The following is a 334-nucleotide window of genomic DNA, read 5'->3' on the forward strand; positions in this document are numbered from 1 at the left end:
ATATCATTGTAATATCACCTTATTGGTTTCAGTTCTGCATTATAGCATACAAAGATAATTTTATTCTTGAATCGGCTATCAAACTAGCTCTTCTATCTAGCTTATTATGGTCACTGGCCAAGGTGAAATGATAAAATATCATTTTATAATCTAAGTTAAATATAGAATGCAAGTAAAATATAGAATAGGATGAGACTAATAAAAATCTGTAGCTGAAATATAATGAGTTGTCAAGGGACATTAAAATAAACATGTTATATGTAATTGAATTGATTTTCGCCTCAGCTCTGCATATGCATTGTTTTTACCTTTACTAATTAGTGTGTATTAAAAT

This window comes from Bison bison, unplaced genomic scaffold (assembly GCF_000754665.1).
Source record: "Bison bison bison isolate TAMUID 2011002044 unplaced genomic scaffold, Bison_UMD1.0 scf7180017858595, whole genome shotgun sequence".
In the NCBI taxonomy this organism is placed as follows: Eukaryota; Metazoa; Chordata; class Mammalia; order Artiodactyla; family Bovidae; genus Bison; species Bison bison.